Source organism: Macrobrachium nipponense, chromosome 23 (assembly GCF_015104395.2).
Source record: "Macrobrachium nipponense isolate FS-2020 chromosome 23, ASM1510439v2, whole genome shotgun sequence".
Classification (NCBI taxonomy): Eukaryota; Metazoa; Arthropoda; class Malacostraca; order Decapoda; family Palaemonidae; genus Macrobrachium; species Macrobrachium nipponense.
In genome coordinates this window covers 1,832,370-1,851,153 of record NC_061090.1, presented here as the reverse complement: position 1 = coordinate 1,851,153, position 18,784 = coordinate 1,832,370, and the positions used below count along the sequence as shown (strand labels likewise).

The 18,784-nt window shown below is 35.7% G+C and overlaps 1 long non-coding RNA gene across 3 annotated transcripts; it reads left to right on the top strand.

Moving 5' to 3' along the window:
* The first annotated feature begins 1,330 nt into the window (after positions 1-1,330).
* LOC135196124 (uncharacterized) lies at positions 1,331-15,463 on the top strand. 3 transcript variants are annotated; one of them, XR_010310327.1, is made up of 6 exons: positions 1,331-1,392; positions 7,245-7,324; positions 8,256-8,543; positions 10,292-10,539; positions 11,447-11,560; positions 14,328-15,463. It is a non-coding gene; the product is annotated as an uncharacterized LOC135196124 (long non-coding RNA). The 3 variants fall into 3 exon arrangements; XR_010310326.1 differs by lacking the exon at positions 14,328-15,463 and having other exon boundaries at positions 11,447-12,322; XR_010310328.1 differs by lacking the exons at positions 10,292-10,539; positions 14,328-15,463 and having other exon boundaries at positions 11,447-12,322.
* The last annotated feature ends 3,321 nt before the right edge of the window (positions 15,464-18,784 follow it).

Here is an 18,784-nt window from a genome sequence, read left to right as displayed (position 1 = left end):
TACGTTAATTCAAGACTTCTATTCATAATAACAGATCGTGTCTAATATAGAGAAATTTCAGTCATTATACTTTCTAAGTCTGATATCTTGATAGATTTCTCTGTTAGTTACCAGAATTTGTTAATGTTAATAAAATAATCAAATTACTTTATTTCTCTTCATAGATCGTTCGTGAGTTTTCATTTTTCCAAAGTTGGCGGCCATCTGATTACGAAATTTGACGTTTTACTCAGAGAGGTAGTGAATTCCTCACTTAGCAAGGAATCACGGGAGTAAAGTCCAGGGGTTGGGGAGGGGTGGGCGCCTGGTTAATACTGTCAGGGCATTTCATGCAATGCACTGAGGGTATTGTTGAGGTTCTTTGCAGCGTCCCTTGGGCACATACCTGCAACTCCTTTCATTCCTGCTACCTTCTGTTGACTTCTGGGTTCTTAAAACCAACACACCATCTCGGACAGTCCTTGTCCGATCTGAGGTAATGTGGGAAAGAGCCAGCTGTCTCGATTTTATTGTGGAATAAACCCCCAAATTGAAAGGTATTAAGGGAGTAATTTAAGGCAATTACTTCTGATAAAATAAGATTCAAATGAAGGAAATTGATTTGGTAGATTTGAGATGACAGGTCCCTTAAATGTCACCTTCGATGTCTTGTAATCCTTGAAAAATTAAGGTTTTACTCTCTCCTGATAATTGTTTCATAGTACAACTGCAAAAGAGTTTATCTCTTGTTACACCTTTTAAACCTTTCTACTCCTAGTTTCGCATTCAGCGCTGAATGTCTACATCATAGGTCCCAGCGCTTGGCCTTTGGCCTGAATTTTATATTCCATTCCATTCACGAGAGTAACCTTTCAAGGAACCTACAGCTGCTGACGTGTTCTTGGTGTGTCCTGTGATACAGTTTTCGTAAGTTTAATGTGGCCTTACGCCAGAACGCCGATTCTCCCTCGGGTGTATAGCCAGTAAGTTATCAGAGCTCACCTAGTCTCCTGTACAGTAATGAGCACGATCTGTGTATGTGTATGTGTGTGTTTTACTAAGATTCTTTGTCTTGGTAATTCATAGTTTTGATTTGGTTCATGTAAACTTTCATTTATATACTTACATGTTCATAAACTATTGATAAACATGTTATGTATAGAATCTATACCTAACAAGGGAACCAGTCTTCTTCTATACTTATAGAGGAAGATCTGTCCCAATAGAAATGGCTTCTCAAAGCTCTCAGCCAATGAATGGGGACGACAGAAACTTTGGTTACGATGGAGGCCTCTGATTGGCCGAAACAATTCCTGTGCTGACATCGGGAAGCCTCAGCTCAGTGAAGTTATAAACACAAAGATGGAAGGGTCTCTTTATAAACAAGAACTTACGAAATGTAGAAAAAGACTGGTAAGTACAAAGCATTTCAAGACAGGTTTTCGTACGTTTTTTCCTGGATAATCTTGTCTTTGTAGATGTTGTAAGTTCGAATAACCATTGGTAATCTTAAAAATGCCAACCAAAAGGAGTTCTGTGGCCATTTTGGAACTTTTCAAAGATTTCGTAGCATGTAGTCCTTCGAAGCTGAAAATACCATTGTATACTAATAAAAAATTGACTGACATGTTTCTCGGGGTCCATGACGGAACTTTTATCGCGTGTACCAAGGTGTTGAAGGTTGTAAGGGGCCTCATGTTGACTTCTGGGATCTTAAAACCAACATATACCATCTCGGACGGTCCTTTCCGATCTGAGGTAATGTGGGAAAGAGCCAGCTATCTCGATTTATTGTGGAATAAACCCCCAAATTGAAAGGTATTAAGGGAGTAATTTAAGGCAATTACTTCTGATAAAATAAAATTCAAATGAAGGAAATTGATTTGCTAGATTTGAGATGACAGGTCCCTTAAATGTCACCTTCGATGTCTTGTAATCCTTGAAAAATTAAGGTTTATTTACTCTTTCTCTGACAAAGTAATCTTCCAAGTGCTTGCTGAATCAACATCACGAATTCGTGAATTAATTCGTCAATTCTATAAATATTGTAGCTATTACTTAAGGATTTGCTGAATATTCAGCACGAATCTGCAACATACTGATTGAATTAGGGGAACAACCCTGATCGCAGATGAATTGCTTGCCTACCGAATGGCAAGCCACGGTTTACAGTGAGGCCTAACCTTCATTTCTCACATAACTTTAAATATACTCGTATGGCTATTAATCCAGGTTCGAGACTGTTTAAAACCGAAAACCAATATTTAATTTTTTGTGTACTAAATGTTATGAAAGTTTTCAAATACGGACATCAAAAGCACAAAAGGACACTGAATTGTGTAGATTTTTTCACTAATTTCTCAGTGGGTATGATCCATGGATGCTAAGTGATAGTCTGGAAATTTACACACGCGCATGCGCGCGCACGCGCTGGTGTACGTTAAAGACACTTTATTTATATTCATACAGGTCTGTATCTTTTTATCAGAAATGAAGTGGAAGCTTTTCACTTAGACTTTCAACAGCCGTTTGCGAGTTTGACAGCTCGAAGACTGCCACGCCCACCTGTCCTTTCATTGGCTGGGGATTTTAAGGAAAAGTCCGGGATTCTTTCGGTTATGGAGGAGAATCGGTTAGGATTTATTCAATATTTCCATACGTATTGGTAGAGTTGGTGTCCAATTACTGAGATTTAGTCTTGTAAACAACTGGGTATCTTCCATATTGCTTTGGGATAATTACTGAAGGTACTCGTGACAAAGGTGGATGTAACTTTTATCTATGTATCATATTTTTCATTTATTAGGTCAGTAAATATGGTGATTGGAATATTATTGTATGTTGAGGTTCACGAAGGAAAAAAAGACTGTAGGTTATAACTGAAGATAGATCGACAGAAAAGCCTACTGCTTATGTTGACTGTATATATGTAAATTACGTGTTTGAGCATTATTACATTAATTGTAGTCCACGTAGGCCTACAGGGTTGATTACTACATTAAAACGTAGGAGACTGTAAGCTTTTTTGTTAATTAGGTGTTACGATAAGTTGGAGTAATGACAATATTATTCTGCGAAATTATGATGACATAATTTTTTTTTTGTATTATGTGGCTTTGAACTTTTAATAGGTATTGAAAATTTCGTCATATGGATACCATGTATATACTTAAAAGGAATATTCTGTGACCTTTGTATATAAATGGAATTAGAAGCCAAACTAGAAGTGGGGCTGTGTCCAGGTATTGAAAGGCATTTGTTGGAAGCGGTCGTTACACCTTCGTATCTATTCTCTAGCCATCGAAGGTAAATTGAATAAGGAATCCTCCGTTTGGAATAATGTAATTTAACTGGTAACAGATATTAAGCAAGAACTCTCCATACTTCTTGGCAGTTAAACATGTCACCACCGTGTCTACTTGCGCCACATAAGCTTTTACGTATAGGTTTTTGTAATGAGCAAGAGATGACTGTGGTAATGAGCATGGAAGCATATTTTGCGAATATTATTATAGTTAAACGTTTATCATGGTAAAATATTGTTGAATTTTATGGATGAATTGATATCTTCAGCTTCCTTATAGTAAACTGTAATATATGTAATTCCTGTAGTGTTGTGTTCATGCCTACAGGGGTTAGAGGCCCATTGTTTGCAGAAGAATATATAATATTAAAACAAGTTTTTATCAGTCATGGTTACGTAAGGTCAGGTAAGGTGATCAGACAACGGCATTCCACATAAAGGTGCTCCCATTTTACAAAATCATTTCAGCCTTCAAAAGTCCTTTGTTGGATGTAGGCCTTCCCCAGGTTCTTCCACAGATTTCTATCCCCCGCTGTTCTGAGCAACTGGCGTTGATGTTGGTCTAAGTCATCTCCAGCGGTTTTTTATGTCTTCTTCTGTGTACAACCAGCTCCTAAACTGGAAAATCTCTCTCTCTCTCTCTCTCTCTCTCTCTCTCTCTCTCTCTCTCTCTCTCTCACACACACACACACACACACACGCACACAAGAATTGCTGTATTTTTGCAGCTGGGAGGTTAGGCTATGTTTTTGGACGAGTGTTTTTCACTGTACCAGTAAAAAATCGTTTACTTTATCGTGTTCCATTTCGTAACAGAATTCAGCTGGAATTCTAGCTTAAGCTTATAAGGCCTTTTAAAGCCTGGCATTCAGTAGACTTTTTACGTTAGTTTTAGACATGGGATAATGTAGCTTCTGTAATCGTTTGTGCGTAGCAAGCCAGACATTCCAATCATTTTCACGTTCGATTACTTTAATCGAAAAGCGCGTGATAACTTTATAACACATTCTTGCATTATAGTGAAAATATTAGGCCTATCTAATTGAAAGTTCGCGGCCAGAATAGTAATAGGGTCATTGCTCATAAACCACATCGATCCCAGTTATTTTTTAATGTGTTAAGGTAATACCTTCTCCCACGTTACGATTCAAAATAAGTTCTCAAAATGTTAATGAGTTAACGATGGAATCTCGGATAATTCGTAAATGCGACATAGCTAATATCTTGCTATTCCTTCAGTTTTATCAATATAACACTTGTTTTGTTAATCTTAGCTATGTTGTTTACTGATGACGTACTAAACTTTGGAGATATTTACAGTGGCAGCCGGTAACTGTAAGATGGAGTTCCTTGTGCTGTTGTGCTGTTACCTGTAGGCTTCCTTATCAGTCATCGTACCATCGAAGGTGGTATGGTGCAGATAAAAGTTCTGCGCATTTATTTGTTATATACTTGTGCACTCAGACGTTCTAAGAATCAAGAATCCTAAGGGTGTTCCATAATGATGGTCAAATCTATATTATCTTAGCACTCAGACAGCGAGATAGTGCCAGGATTTTAGTAAACGTAGCTTGCAATTAGGATACCAAATCCTAAGCATTTGGCTATGATAAAATATCTGTCGTGGTAGTTCATTTTTCGCTGGAAGGAACATAATTATCATTTTGACTAAGATGAGAATGTAAGTTTACTTCAGTAGATAATGAATGCCATAAAATGAGGCCCTATCAGATGTAGAATCAACAAAAGTTCAGGTGTAGATTAACTCGTGCAAGCGTTTCTAATTCAGATACAGTCCCATGCCCTGCGAAGGACAAAAGATGTTACTCAATCTTATTACAGGAGTAAGTCAAATTACTAATACGTACAGGTAGTATTTTAGTCCAAGCAAGAGACGGTTGACAAATACATATACAATACATCATTTTGGGTGAACCGCAGGTATTTCTAACAACAAAGTGTTTGGAGATGTTCTGCTCAGTTTAGGAGCTTATATCGAAGCTGAATCAAGGTGAATATACCTTTAAGAAGTTATCAGATGGTTAATAAAGTTTTAGAACATGTTAAGAGGAAGTAATGTTCTTATAGGGAAAGTTTAGTCACGCTATAGTTTTGAAACCCCAAATTGGTTTCTAGTACTTATATGTATCATACCTGTAAAAACCCCGTAGAAGATAGTGCCATCAGTGCACCTCATGCGGCGCACTGTAGGTATTAACGAAGGTTCCTTGCAGCGTCCCTTCGGCCCTTAGCTGCCACCCTTTCTTTAATTTTACTTTGCCTCCGTTCATATTCTCTTTCTTCCAATTTAATTTCCACCCTCTCTTAACATTGATTTACAGTGCAACTGTGAGGTTTTCCTCTTGTTACTCTTTTCAAACCTTTTTTATTATTAATTTTCTTTCAAACGCTGAAAGACCTCACAGGCCCCAGCGTTTGGCCTTTGTCCTAAATTCTATATTCTGTTCTCGACTATTCCAACTTTTTTCCTGATAGGTAACTAATAAAGATAATTTCTTTACTTACAGAGGAGTTTTCAGATCAAGACATCTACGGTACTTTATATTGAAGTCGTTTCAATACATCCATAAAGACAATTCGATACAACTCGATTGTCTTTTCCAAGATCTGCCCATTCATTAGTGACTGAATATAACGGAAGAGACTTAAAAGATTTCATTGCCGACGTTAAATCCAGATACACCATTTAATAAATCAGTAAACCCAATCCCATATCAGAGAACTAAGAAATGCCCCCGAAAACGAAAGATGATACGCGGTCTAGTATTGCAATGCGTTGTTTTGAAATAGTCAGTGTTGGTGAGACATTCGTCTCTGGTGTAAATATATTCTTCCGTCAATTTTTAGAAACCGTTTGGCTAAGTATATTAAATTAGTATCTTTTATTGTGGTAAATTAGCATCGAGAAATCAATAAGTAAATTGATTATAGCCTTGGAAATAGAGATTTGCGAAATTTTTCAACTAGAAGTGTCACGTTAAATTATACAGAACGTGAATAATGTCAGGAACGGCATTCATTAGTTATTATATGTTGAACATTTAGTCAGTACGAAAATTTTACAATGATTCTGTAAGACATTCGACTTCACTTAACATTTGCACACAACAGTTTTCTTAATAAACCCCACGCCATTCTTGATCAGATGCTGGTTTGATATTAAATATTAGTTTGTTGTGTTGAATGTGTTTTGTACAGATGTTCATCGTGCGTGGCTAATTTGTTCAGAATACTTATATTCATCTGTTAACAAAGCGAACTCTTATGTTATGTGCACATACCCGAAGTTACACTAGTTTTCGGAGGTACTAATCAACTCTTGTTGCAGTGGAGGTGTCTTGACTGATATTCTTTGCCCGATACACCAGAGGTAAAGGCCACACATACTAAAAGGCTCCCAGCACCACAGAAACCTTCTGCTCTTTCTCAGTATACAAATTGTCCAAAAGGTTTATTCCATATTGATTCACCTTTAATATTGTTGCACGATACAACCTAACACCCTTATCAAACCTCCCTTAGCCAGGTTCATTTATTTTTTAAGATAGTTCTTCCCCGAATAATCATACCTTTTGACGTGTTTCTGTGCTATCTTTACTTTGCACTCGTACTATACTGTGCATCCAGCAAACTTGACTCTTCCAGTTAAGGTAGCAAGCTTAGGTTAATATATACTGAACATGTTGCTTCTTAGATATGAGAGAGCTAAGGTTTTAGGTCAGGGAAACTTTTAACTGAATACAGTGCTGGGCATAGTGCAGGTCCTAAGTATTCCAGAAACGACAGGCACTTTGGTCTAGGTTTATCAGTTTACTGCATTGACGTACTGCATTATTTATCGAGATTTTAGCTTCAAAACACTACGCCAAGTCCCATCTTTCTGTTAGGGATAGGGTTAAATGCAACTACCACTGAACCAATAATGAAACTTGTTTCTTAGGTCTTTGGTCGTCTTGGGTAACTGATCACGTCTGATGCACAACAAAGCAGATTCAAGTTCGATTATTTAACTCCTGAAAGGTAAGGAAGTGTTTTTCACTTATTTACCTACTTAATCACTGCTTAAAGAAGCATTGCACTTGCACAATGCATCGGAAAATAACGATTAACATTGTTCATATTTTGTCCACTCGTCAATTCCTCAGGAAAATGGAAGACTGTGTCCGTGATAAAGCTTAAGGACTTCACATCGTAAAGGACGTTAATTTGTTGCGTGAATCCTCTAAGCTTTCATGAATGATGGGGATATCATTTGTCACTTTAAATTTAGATATTTCAGTCAAATGTTAGTTTTCTCAAAAGATTTTCTGAAAAAAAAGCATAAGGTGGAGTATCTGATGAATCCAAAGCGGTGTTGATCTTTTGATATATGACTAAATTGGAAAGAATGAAAGCAATACTACACAGTTTTGTTGGAAACTTTATATATCTGGGTTACTATCTAGTACACTTCGTAGCGTAGAAGTCTGATTTGTTTCTAACTTTTTGTAACAATTGATATTCAGATTAACACGCTTTTGCATAATAGTGAAAAAAAACTGTGTTAAGAATAATTACTTATTAAGGCTTCCGATAAGTGTGTGATCATCTGTAGTGTTTGACGACACTGCATTCAAAAAGTCATTTTCATAGAACTCTGTGTTGGGAAAGGAGTTAGGTTTGCCTGATGTTGTAAAACTGAACAAAGCCCTTGCAAATGACATTCCAGACTGACTTTTCTAGCAATGTATGAACTTTAATTAGTTATCTGCAATTAAGTATAAGTTTGACTTCTGTAGTTTTTACTGATATTTTGTGCCCATTTTAATTGGTGTCACATTTTACAATACGCTACCAAAAGTCTGAAGGTATATAGAAGACTTACATCTTACTCTACTCGTTATGGTAAGGTTTAAGCTTGATAATTTCATATTCAAGTTTTGCCTTCTACAGAGCTTTTTCTCCTTTGCAGGTTATAGCCACAGAAAGAAAGCAGTCCAAATTACTGTTGCTAAAAAGGAAAAAAAATCATAGATTATGGCCTCAAATGACATCGAATAATTCTGTTATGAAGAATGTAGAGGTAAGATGCAAGTTAAATATTTCTCTGAAATCCGGAACAAATGAGGAACACAGAAATCATGTGTGCTGAGTGCAAACTCCGCCCCTGATACCGTTCAGCTTCTGCCAAGGCTTGGCTGGTCCTCTTTGGGAATAAAGTTCCAGTCCTGCTTCACTGATTAAGTAAAGGAACGATCAGGTTAGTGTTATTTCACTGTCAGCCACATGACGCATTACTGACTCCTATGTAGTCTATACCACTGATGATTCTCGACATCATCATATCAGAGTCAAGCTTTACGGGTTTTTATTTCCTTTCTGTTGTGCGTAAACCCATCCACTACCTCTGGGTTTACAAGATATATAGCTGTTAAAACCACTGGTAATTTGTTTAATCCATTCATACATGTCATTAACTGGACGATATGGCTACCTTGCAGAGACGAGCATTCTTTGTAGATCATGTAGTACTCGTCGAGGTTTTGATGACACCTCTAAGTTCGCCACTCCACAAGAATGGGTACACGGCTTATCTTTGCTGGGGTTACACCCAATGCACTGGGCAAACCACTATCCATTTTCATTCATAGAAAGCTACACATCCAATGCCAAAGACTTAAATTTCTAACCGAGTCTAGGACAATTACCCCAAACCCCCGCCGCGTGGATGATTACACCCCGTGGACAATTACCCAATATGGACGATTACCCAGCAGGACAACTGCCCCCTAGGATATTAACCCTTAAGGACAATTATCTCCCGTTAAAATATGCTGTTCGCAGAAAAGGATAACTTTTGAAATTTACCATGATAGTTTTTGGCTGTTCTAGAAAATTAGTATAAGTAATTTGTTATTATTTTTTTCAGGTAAAACAGCGTAAATTAATGGTACTGAAAGGTCATTTAGCAGTCCATCTAGTGACCAATGCTATGCTTTCCCTTAAATAGTCCAGGTTTGCTTCTGTATTGATAGCTTGCATTTTCATCTTGTGGGTAGTTTTAACGGCTTAAATTTTGTTTCGTCTGCCTCATGGATATGGTCATGAAGTCTACCAACTATTTCATTTCGTTGGATGTGCTCTTTCACCTTAGCTTTGCAGGTGGCATTGTTTCTCCGTTCTTTACAATCAAAATGACGCAACACCATTTGCTAATTCAATTGGTTTTACGTAAATATATCCACTATAAGCTGGTCTGCCTTTTCCTCTATTTTATAAATTCCATAATGCTTAACGAGCTTACAGTCTATTCTCTAATGGTGAAGAATCAATAATAATAAAAAAAAGTAATGAATCAAGAGACAAAAAATTAATATTTTTAAGAAACTTATTCAAAAGCAATTACATACTAGTGTAACGATTATTAAGTTGTTAAAGGTAATATGGCGCTTAGTGACATTTTACGAAAAAAAAAATATTATTTTTCAAATTTAAAATTTTCTCCAGTTCGAATATAATGCCGGGGTTATTGTCCTGGGGGGGGGGGTGGGGGGGGGGGGGGGTGTTGTTAATTGTCATGGGGGTTAATTGTCCATGGGCGTAATTGTCCATGGGGGATAATCGTTCCCAGGAGGTAATTGTCCATGGGGAGTAAGTGTCCTGACGACTGGGCACAGGAAAAGAACGATGTAGCTCAAGAGCGCAAGAACTTAGAAACTGCTTTAAATCAGAACACTTTTTTTAAGATTCATCCAGTGAGACCTAGACCATTAAGAAGACTGATTGAAAGCACTTGGACCTGTATGTTATTAGAAAACAGAAACCTACCTATAAAGTAACAGCATAGATAATGTAAGCTTAACGAAATGTTACCGGCTACCCTTGGGTTTAAGAAAATATAAAAGGTTTTATTTCTGTATTTAGTCTTCCGAAAGAACCAAAAGATTTAAAGCAGGAAATTTAGAGAAATATCGGTGAATTCGCCTTTAACAAACTACTTTTGAGCAGGTCTACACACGGGATCACGAAGGTGAGAATTTTTGGAGTCAGAATATTAAGTAAGCTACCGCAGAAACACTAAGCAGCTTTGTTATACACGAAAAATATTAGTTTTTTCAAGAAGAAAATACACGATAGCTGGTGAGAGGACCTGCCCGATTAACCAAACGAAGGCTATTAGGAAGGACTGCCTTAACCAAACAGGAAGGGAGGAACGTATGAACTGGGTAATGCCATCAAATCCTGGATTATCACAGGTGAGTCTTGAAGTTTTAGCTGTATATTGTGTTTTACCCTTCACGGAGACTGGTCAGATGAGTGTAATACTTGATCAAATTCCTCTTTATGCAACGTATATGAATACAAAAGTAGATTATTAGGAAAATTTAGTAAACCATGGGTGGTAAGTTAAGACATTCAAGAATTTAAAGATTGAATTTATTTTGCAGCACAAATAATCATGTTCAATGAATTTCTGAAACGGCTTAAACGAAAGACTTGGAAGGAAATTGATTTTATTTAGTGAAGGAAATGCAACGCTTTCCCCCTTTGAAAAAGGGGCCTGAGTTCCTTTAAAAGGCCATCTCATTTCTCAGAATTAGAATAAAAGGCTGAAAGCACATTTAATTTTATTCTAGTCAGCATATGTTTGATCTCTTACAAGATTTTATTTGAGGTGCAGGAAATGACTAGATTAACACACTCGTTGAAAGAACTGCAACAGAAAAAAAATGATAGTATACCTTCTCTTGTATGAAGTTATGGTCAATGGTCAGGTGTGGGTACTTGCAAAAGCCACTGTGACTTTAGAGAATTTCGATATAAAAATCTATTAGACGAAAATGTAATCTAGATAGGGCAACTATAGCCTCTGCAACTAGGACTAGAGAAGGATGATTTAAGGCAGATAACACCTTGTAGGTATTTTTAGGACTTGCAGAATCAATCTGCTTGAACTATAATATAAACCTTTTAACGTGTAATATCTATGAAAAATAATAGTGAAGTTTCATAAATAAGTTCATAGTGCAGTTGATGGTACCTTTTGAAAGTTTTACAAACTTTACTTAAAATTTACATACTGGGAAGAGATGGCCCATAGGCTTTATATATAAACTGAAAAATTCAAGGTTATCAGTCTCTGATTAAATGTTTTCATTTTAGGCTGACAACTTAAGTGAGTGGGTCACAATGCGGAAATGAAGGAAGAGGAGGCTTTACACACTGTGCTAGAGTGGATTAGGCCCAGTTTGTCACCTGGATATATGAACTGTAAAGGTAAAACACTGGTGGAATTAGGAATGCTCTAACAACTGCCTTTGACTGACTACTAAGTTGAAAACTGGCGCAGCATATAACACCTTTGTTTTCCATGAATACCAGTTAAAAATTTCAAACTGATTGTCTCGCGTAATAGATCATACTATATAAAATAAAGGTTTTTTACAAATATTTTGAGCCACACAATGTGCTGTAGTCTGTAATTAAAGTGCATTATTAAAACATTTTGGTAAAAATTTCGTCAAAGCAAATTACAGTATCATGAATGAAATGAACTTGAAACGAAAGTTATGACGTGCGTAAAATAAAATGTTGAATGTAGTGTTAATAAACTAAGTAAAAAAATGTGAAGTAACATTTTGTACATGGGAGAAGTTCTCGCTGAAAATCCCATTAGTCTGGTCGAGCTTTGTAGAGAAGAATTTTGTATCTTGACAATACGTATGATATGATTCTCGTAGTTTTCTTCGGTATTTGATTCTTGTTCAAACGCGATGAAATTAGAGGCTGTCACTTTTACGTGAATACGAGTGTTTTCAATATCATGCTCTAAAATCTCAACGCAAGGCAAGATTTGTATGTCTAATTTTGCTAAATGGACAAGGTTTATCGTGTGCCATTAATATGAGTAAAATGTGATTCTAGCCAACGAAAAGCAATTAAGTAATAAAGTATCCTTCGAAAATGTTTATGATGAGGGAAAGTATGAAAATTGAACGCAGTAATGTAAATGAAAAAATGTCACCTTTCAGAGTTGCAATAACCATCACTAAATTATGTGAGAATCTATGCTTATTGTAACATGATGTATAAAATTAATGCTCAGTATTTACTAGTTTTTTTATTTAAATAATTTTCCTTTAGTTTAATTTCCCTTGGACAAACTATCTAATTTGCAATGCAGGTAGCTTGAGACACAGTTGATGACTTACTGTTGTTTACTGGGGATATTAGGACATTGTTCTCAAAACTAAACGCTTGCTATAAAAATTAAATGCACTGATTTTCTTTTCATAAAACAGAACCTCCTGTGTCGACTCTGACAGTGTAAAATTGTATTGAGGGCCTTGTCACGACCCAAAGTTTATCAAGTGAAGCATGTGCATATTATGTTCCACATGATTTCTCAAATGGTTGATATGAAAGCTCACAGATTCAAAATACCCATGGCTCCGGGTCATAAATACGTAGAAGATGCGTCGTATTCGTTGTTACTTGAAAAAAGCTTAAGTTAAAAGATATTCTGGAGGGATAATTAGTATATCTTGCAAGATTTTCATACTTAAATCAGAAAAAAGTCCTTTGACAGTACTGACTGAAACACAACATAATTAAAACTTTTTTCTTCTGTCTGTAGTTTCGCCAGTACAGTGTTAAGGTTTCACAATAAACACTTTTGCCAAGGGTTTGTTGTAGCTTTATCAGAGAATTATGTTTAGTTTAGTACGATTTCACTTCCCAATTTAGCTGCTTGTTGTAAGACAGGCCTACGTGTATCATTACTGAACTACCTTTAATGTGCAGGGCTTTTGTGCAAAAATAAGAGACAGGACCACATTATTTAATCTAGACTGCCTTACTTCCACTGATACTGAAGCAGACTGTCGGGACGACAATAATACTTGGATACTTTTTGAACTGTTAGGCATTAGTATAAAATTGATGTCTTGTGCATTTTTACTGAATCTGGGAGTTTAGGACAACTGCAGTTACAACTACCTTTAATGTTTCCCATTGAAGTGTTAGGAATACAATACAGTATTGGTGGTTGATAATCAGGGCATGCTTTTCTAAGTGATGAGTCAGGGCTGCCTTATTACTTGTGATGTTACGTGGAGTCTGAGATAGGAGGCAAAACTACTATGTTATTATTGAAACATTCTTGATAACCAGGGTCTAGAGACAAGCGCGCAAGTTAGTACTAATTTAGATGTTGCATATCCATCTTTAAAGTTTATCTTGAAGTGTTGTGATAACAGTAGGATGTTTCCGGCTTGATGTAATAGACCACTACATTTTTTCACTGTGATACTGATAGCGGGAGAGGAAATATCATTACCCAGAAAGTGTAATAGTATTGCTGGTGTAAAATACTCCATGATCAAATGTTTAGGTTCTTAATTTTCGGATTAATTTTAAAAACACAAGTGATACACTAGGTGAATTATGTATATAAAAACTCTTGGCATTATGAAACTTGAAGTTCAAGAAATCTGCAAATCAATGGCTATTGTGGATAAATTTTAGCGTAGTAAATTATATGGTTTAGGTTTTGGCGAATGCCTTGAGGAATGCGCTTAGTGAGAGCAGTAGCTGCCTCTTTTCTGAAAAAAGTTGAGCCAACTAGGGGAGTACTTAGTTGATTTAAGACAATTTGAAGAGAGGTGGGACAATGTTAGTCCAGAAAAATCTTCCTAGATTATGTGAAAAGGTTAAAATTGTCTCGTGAATGTTATTGCCAGGCTCATATAACAGAAATAATGATAATGACTATATAATTAAAACACTGAGGCGCATTACAATCCAATGTTCAATTACTGTAATATTTACTGCAGCCATTATCTAAATGAAATTCAGTTTCATTAAGGTGTATTGAAAAAATTAAACGTTTGAAAATATTCTTAAAAAGATCATGGTCAGTCTGTGCCCCTTTTATTCAAAGGAGCTTAGGTATAGGACGGACTATTTTTTTTATATAAATGCCTTGTAAGCCAAAAGATCTCGACGTAACAGGAAGTCATTATCTTTTTCGTTTTCTCTTCAGGAAAGTATCTGCAGTGTGCTGGCACATGAATGAAACAAGTTGAATGGATGTCAGTCCCACAATTCCACAAGAATTGTAAAGGGCCCGAATGAAGTATGGAAATGACCTCATTGAGAAAAAATGTTGGAAAGTCATACTTTCACATGGAGCGATCTTAATCTTACTGATGCTGTTTATCAAGTCGTAGCAGTGCCTTTTCACCCAAAGTCGAGTTGAGTTCAGCTTTACGAATGTTTATCATTATGAGGTAGTTCACTTTGATTAAAGAAATATAATCTGTTACTTCAACTTATCACATGTTTAATATTTAAGGATATATATTTTTCACGCTCTGTACTTCCCGGTTTAATGCTTCCCATTAGGTAGCTCTGTCTTATTCAGGATGTATATTCTTTTTCATACCTATAGCTCCTTTCAGTTTAATCTTACTAATGAGCATTTACCTAGAGTTTTTATAAGTTTAATATCGGGTAACTATAGCCCGTATGCTTCAGATTACGTAGTTTTTGCTTGGACTTCTCATCACATTATATCGCCTGTCGGTTATTTCAGTATATGTCAGGATACACAGTTAATCTCAAAAAGCTGCAAGGCAGCACCGTCTTTTGGGATATGTATTGTTAACTTTCTTGTCGGTTCAACAAGCGCAATGTGGTACCTCAGGATACATAGTTTTTCCTGCGTAAGATTCATAAATTTATCACCTTAAATACTTCAGTACACTTCACGATAGTTTTGATTTCTTACCAGTGTAAAGTGGCTAACACCTCAATCATGTTTAGGATAGTTTTTTTCAAATAAATTCCTTATGTTTAATATCAACTACCAGGATACACAGTTTTGCTTTAACTTGGATCGAGTGCCAGCCTGATATCAATCAAAGGTAGCCCGGTGTATCTGAATATGTAGGTAATTAAATTTTCTTGTCAAGTACTAGCTATCTAGCAAATTTCAGGATACGTGCTTTCGTTTTTACGCAAGATTCATAGCTTACTAAAATTAGCCATCAAAAATATCGGTTTGTTTAAGATTACATAGCCTTTGTTTTGTTTATTTAAATATCTTATTTAAATATTTCATTAGTTTAATAGTTGTGTTTTAAGATACAACGTTTTCACTTAAATTTTTAAGCAGTTCATTTCAGGATACAGAATTTTTACCTGTATTATTATTAGGTAGTTTACTATCATCTATCAAGGAGTTGAGGATGTTTCAGGCTACATGTGTAAGTGATTACATAATAAAAATATGGAATGTTATTCCATATATATATAAAACTAAAAACTAAAGAGGTCAACCAGATTGCTTGCAGGAATGTGATCAGACCAGAGACGATAAAGTATGTTAAGATGACGTATACAATAAAGTAGGCTAAGATGACATGCCGTCACCTGTGGTCATTCATTTGTTTTGAAAACATTGTCTCAAGCAGGAAGAAACAAACCCGACGTGTCTTTTTCCTACGGCAACGCAAGCTTCGTCTCTCATTAGAATCATTCAAGAAAACATTCGTTATTCTTCATGCAACTTAGTATCATCGTTTAGTGAGGGACTTCAGAAAACAACAAAAACTCTTCAACGTCTTCCGAAGAATAACGGATAATGTATCATCAGAAGTCAACGACGACGAAAGCAACAGATTCTTCATGCAACTTAGTATCATCGTTTAGTGAGCGACTTCAGAAAACAACAAGAACTCTTCAACGTCTTCTGAAGAATAACGAATAAAGTATCATATCAGAAGTCAACGACGACGAAAGCAAGAGATTCTTCAAGCAACTTAGTATCATCGTTTAGTGAGCGATTTCAGCAGTGCATAACTTCAAGAAACAAACCCGACGTGTCTTTTTCCTACGGCAACGCAAGCTTCGTCTCTCATTAGAATCATTCAAGAAAAGATCGTTATTGAGCGTTTCCGGCACTTCAAGAAACAAACCGAACGCGTCTGCAGCATCGGATCTTCATAGGGCGCCTTATTATACAAGGCAACAACCTTAATACATGATATTAGTCATACATTTTCTAAATTTGTGTAATATTTGCTAGTAGGTAGGCATGGCTTCATTTTAGCTATTTTATATCGAGAGATTGGCGTATGTTTGAGAATTGTTCTTTCAGCAATTTAGTTTTGATTTGCAGTATTCAGTAGGTCATTGTTCAATACACGCTTGTCTGGGTTCGAAGTTCACTTGAGATTATATGCTTGACATTTTCAGTCATTTTTCTGGAGTTCAAAATTTATCAGTAGCAAAAACTTCATTATAGCTAGCATAAAAAAAGGTTGGGAATACGTACTCGTAGTTGTCTGGAGTAAAACCTGTGAGGTATTAACCTTTATAGAATAGCTAATATTTTCGGCTAAAGTACAATTCCGATACTTTGCCTTTCAGTGAGCCTAAGATCTCTTTCTTACGTAATTTTTTCTATGGAATTTTTTTTTCTTCTGAAGTCTTGCGTTACGGTAATGTAGGTGTTTATTCTTGTGCTGTAAAACTTAGGAAAAATGTAAGAATTTAGTTTATTAGTTGAATATCAAATTTGGTGTCATACAGGGCTTATCGTTCTTTTCAAGCGATTAAACTAAACTCTGAATTTTGTACAAAGCTTGCCATGAAAATAATGCTTCTTGCTTGACATTAAACATACATCTATAGAGAGTTAATACTGTAACTACTGAAGAGTATCTTACCAAGAGATTATCATCATGACATCTCATCATATTTCAAGATACTGGTGACGTGAATGTTCCAGACAGAAAGTATTACTTAAGGGCAGTTTGCTATTGTTGACAATGCTATTGCAGATGGATTTGATAAGCAAACTCAAATTCTAAGCGCTATTTTATAGGGAAATTAACATTAACAATGGTATTGAAAGTGTTATTTGGGGCTAATTGGGTTTTTTATGAAAATTATATTCGAGGTAAGTGAACAGTAAGTAAACTCGATTTCAAAGCATAACTTTAAATGACGTCAGATATTGTTATCTTAAGCATATGGATAAATAAACTCAAATGTACTCTTTTAAGGGGATTTTGAGTAAAATGTTTTTGGTATATAGTTTACTCACTATTCTTTTACCTAGAAAATAATTCATAATGCATTATCAGTTATGTAAACGGTTTTATTCTTATTCCTAATATTACGTTGAAAGACAGACATTCCCGGAAGATTAAATAATTCTAAGAACGAACCAGTAATCTTCCACTGGAATACTAAAACTTTTTTACCTTTGCAATGAAAGGAATATTCTTAAATATTGAGAGGGTTGCTATTTAATCAACTAATATTTTAACCTGTTTTACGTGACAAGCAAGTCACAGGTGTCTTTCATTGTAATGCTCTCACAAAGAGATTGATTTTCCATGAAATGTTTAAACTGGAGTAAGTTTGGGTGAAAGATGTTAAACAGTAATAAAACAAAGGCAAGGGATGGAAAGTGAAGGAAAGATATTTGATAGTAGGGGATTTTAATTTGTATACTTGCGCCAGAAATAGATATTAGAAATTAAATCCTGAGAGAATAGTTTTCTCAGCTTTGGAATGAAATACTTTGGAAATTGTCTGCAGTTACATTTTAACAAGATGTATATTAGATGCTTGTGGCTCTATCAACGTAAATTGTTTGAGAAATTCACGTTTATTTTTTCTGAGTTGAAAGTTTTTGTCAATTTTAGAATAAATTCAACAGTGTTCTTGACATATGGAGATTTATTAGGGTAATGTATTTATTCTATATCATATTTCTTAAAATTCCCATTGTATTTGAGTATTTTGAGCGAGTCAAGTTTGAGCTAAATGTAATTGTTAAAAATGTAACTTAAAACTTGGATAATGGGAAAACTTATTGTTGTATCAATTTGTATTACTTAATTTTACAAGGACTTCTGTATTTCAACTTTTTATTTAGCTGGAAAAAGTAATTTGTTCCGTTGTTATTTCTCAGCACAACCAAAAATCAAGAGAATTGTACAATCATCCATTGTCTCCCTGTTTGTGGTACACCATGTGAACATTGCAGTCTAGATTAGATAATCTTTGAATTTGAAGTTTCATGGCTATTCAGTTTTTCCTCAGTGACCTACCTTTGCAAAATCTGAAGTGCCATTATTTTTTGCAAAGTTATTAGCTATAGAAACCGGATATTCTGTAAATTCATATAATTAACCAGGACATTGTTCTTACTACTTCCCCTCAACCTTTCAGTCTGACTAGACTTCCCTTGCTGTCAACTGCAAGTCTCGGCCTACTCACTCAAGGGCATTTCTGCATTCTCATATTAAAGCCGCTAAATAGAGACACTTTGCAAAGTTCCAGCACAACCTGTAAGCTGCAGAATTGCACATCTTTTGCACTGTAGAAGCAGTTAGGATCACCGGAACACTTAGGAGCAAAACCCCTGTGTGTGTTTCATGTTAAAAGAAAGCCCACATGTTTTGTTGCCCAAGCACAGCACAC